General features: G+C 31.9%; 1 long non-coding RNA gene across 1 annotated transcript; it reads right to left on the bottom strand.

Moving 5' to 3' along the window:
• Positions 1–223: 223 nt before the first annotated feature.
• Positions 224–2,508, bottom strand: LOC128170069 (uncharacterized). The gene is made up of 3 exons (XR_008241656.1): positions 2,449–2,508; positions 1,974–2,106; positions 224–302 (listed from the first exon to the last, which is right to left on the bottom strand). It is a non-coding gene; the product is annotated as an uncharacterized LOC128170069 (long non-coding RNA).
• Between the last annotated feature and the right edge of the window lie 423 nt (positions 2,509–2,931).

Here is a 2,931-nt window from a genome sequence, read left to right as displayed (position 1 = left end):
TCAACAATAAAAAGGGCAAAAATGCTTCCCTCTCACATCCATTTCTAGAAAATTTTACCCGAGAACCATTATTTCAACTTTATGTGGCCTTAGTTCATTAACTAAACTCTCAGTATATTATAAATGAAATAGAAATTATTGTCAAATGCTTTGAGACTAACTTGAGACCAGGAAAATAATGACTTGCTTGGTTTCTAAGAGAGAAAATTAAATATAAGCATACCCACCCCTAAAAACAAATGGGTTTCACAGGTTGAAAAACAAACTCAACACGATCCAGGAAGCTGTATCATTATGCGTGTCTAAAAAAAAAATAGTTCCATTTAATTCAATGTGATCATTCCACTAAAGTGATAATTTTCCTAGCAAATGATTCCAGAATCAATACTATAGGCCTAAGATAAGATACCATAAAAGGAAACGAGATATCTGTGATAACCGCTAGTGATACCCGGCTCTAATGTGAAAATACATAAAGGCAAGGTCATCATTTAACAGGAGGTTGATGTCTGTTTTGTAAAAAAAAAAACAAATCATACCATATAGCATGTCTAAACAAAGATTGTTATAAAATTTCAAGCAGCTCTGATGAATAGTTGCTGAGAAATCTCTGATGACTATTTGTTTGACAAGTAAGGCTACAAAAAAATAAAGGTGTCATTTAACAGGAAGTTGACATCTCATTAGTACAAAAATGAATCCCACCATAAGGCATGCCTAAACAAAAAGTGTGTTAAAATTTCAAGCATCTGCGATAAAAAAAATTGTTAATAATATGGACATACACAGAGAAGGACAGATAGACACACAAGGGTAAACAGTTTACCACCTCTCCTTCCGAGCGGGGGTATTATTAGTTAATAGTCATATAGTGACCGGGAACGGGATAATACGTGGTTAGTAAATTTCATACCTGGTGAGGCAAATTTACTAACCAGGTATCATCCCATACCCGGTCACTACATGACTATGTAATGATTATATCTTACCGACTGCCTTTGTGTTAATGACATAAAATTAATTAAACAATGAAAATCAAGCGTCTTATAACAAAGTTACAAGTTTCAATCTGGGTACGAAACCTGATGTCACAATACTCTAAGAATGATGTCATAATGCTCAAAGGGAAGATACCCCGGTATATTTTGTACTGACTGTGTATGGAATATACACGGTCTCCACGTGACTGCTGTTAGCCAATGATTTCTTTACAATTCAGCAGAAGGTAAGATATACGAAGAAATTGTGACTATATACATATATATGGAATGACTAATAACTGTACTTAACAAAGTTTATTTTGATTGGCTATTTCCTTGCTAAAGACCTTTAAGAAGTCAACTAAAATTTTATGAAATTAAATGAAATTTGCAGAAAATATTTATCAATTATTTATAAATGTCATACTGTAGATTCCATATTTTATGCAAGTACTTCATTCTGCGATTCAATTGTTTTTTATTTAAGACACGAGAATATGAAATAGCAAATTTGTATCCCGATTTCTAATTATCTAAGTTCATCCGAAAAATGAAAATGAAATTTTAAATTCCGCAAGATGTGCTCCTCCCGATTTTATGCAGATATCAATTTCTCACATTTAATTAGGAATTTACAGTATGCTAGTGTAAGAAATCTACTTCTGGCTCTAAGGGATGAAAAAGTATTCTGATCTTCTGTTAAGATATTGCTGAACTCTGGAGAAAATGTCTTTTAAAATTCATCTTCTGTATAGTAAATAATTTAATGTCCAATAAAATTGAATCAGTGAAATGTTGAGAAAAAAAATTAAATTAAATTAAATCTGAAATGTTTGAACTTATGAGTACCAATTCAACATTAATTAATAGAATTAAATATGAAACAAGAAGTTTACTAAAGGAATTAAATAGCAAAAGTTAATAATTTCAATTCTAAGACAAAGTCAGGGACTGCAAAAAAAAATGGTGCCAGAAGAGACTTCCATAATGTACCTGGAAGCTTTGATAACGGTGGTCACTGATTAATGGCTAGTGATTAAGATAACAAGTTCTTTAGCAAAGGAAGTGATGAGGCTTTTCCATCAGTCATCAAAGAATGGAGTTTCTCTTAGAAGACATGGCAGCTCTAAAATATAATAAACAGGATGAAAGTTTACAAAATATATACCTGTTAACCTTTCACTGCTGCTATGTGGGAGAAACTCCCCCTAACCAACTTGGCTAAGGGGGAGAATTTGCATAAACGACGATTTTGCGCGTGAAATGTAAATAGGGACCAAAGTGGTTGTATCAACATCAGTACAAAACATAGAACTCACTGAGATGGGGCAATACCTTTACGAGATCACTCTCATCATATTCTATGAAAATCATAGTTTTTAATCTTTTAATTATCATTATATCATATATTAATGTGTGGTTTGACACAATATCATATATTATTATACCTCCATATATATTATTTTACCTCAATATGAATATTCTATATAACGCATCATCCAATTGGTTCTAGACAATCACATGTCTGGGCAATAAAACTTCCATAGTCATATTTTGGATTTGGAGGCCTTTTGCACTTTCCTGCAAGAGTTGTCATTCATTTAAGGTATTCGATCCATAATAGCCCCAGATTCAATGAATCTGGGATCATAACAGATATGTATGGACTTAATACGGTAATTAGTATACTTGGACATTATTTTCATATATAAGTATCAACATGTAACAGTGGAACATGTCCTTATTAATGACCGTTCCCTTTTCTTGAAGAGTTGTCCCCCTTTGCTTTTATTCTATAAAAATAATAATTCTAGAAAATCTATATGGTATAAAAATTATTTTCATAAGTTTTTGTATTCCTAATGATAAAATACATCTTTATGACATCCTGAATGTCAGTTCAATACAGAAGCACTTATTGAAGTTGGTTGATTAAAATTTTCCAGAGAGC

The sequence above is a fragment of the Crassostrea angulata genome, unplaced genomic scaffold (assembly GCF_025612915.1).
Source record: "Crassostrea angulata isolate pt1a10 unplaced genomic scaffold, ASM2561291v2 HiC_scaffold_299, whole genome shotgun sequence".
NCBI classification, from domain to species: domain Eukaryota; kingdom Metazoa; phylum Mollusca; class Bivalvia; order Ostreida; family Ostreidae; genus Magallana; species Magallana angulata.
The sequence above is the reverse complement of the archived record's forward strand: the minus strand, read 5'-3'. Positions and strand labels throughout refer to the sequence as shown.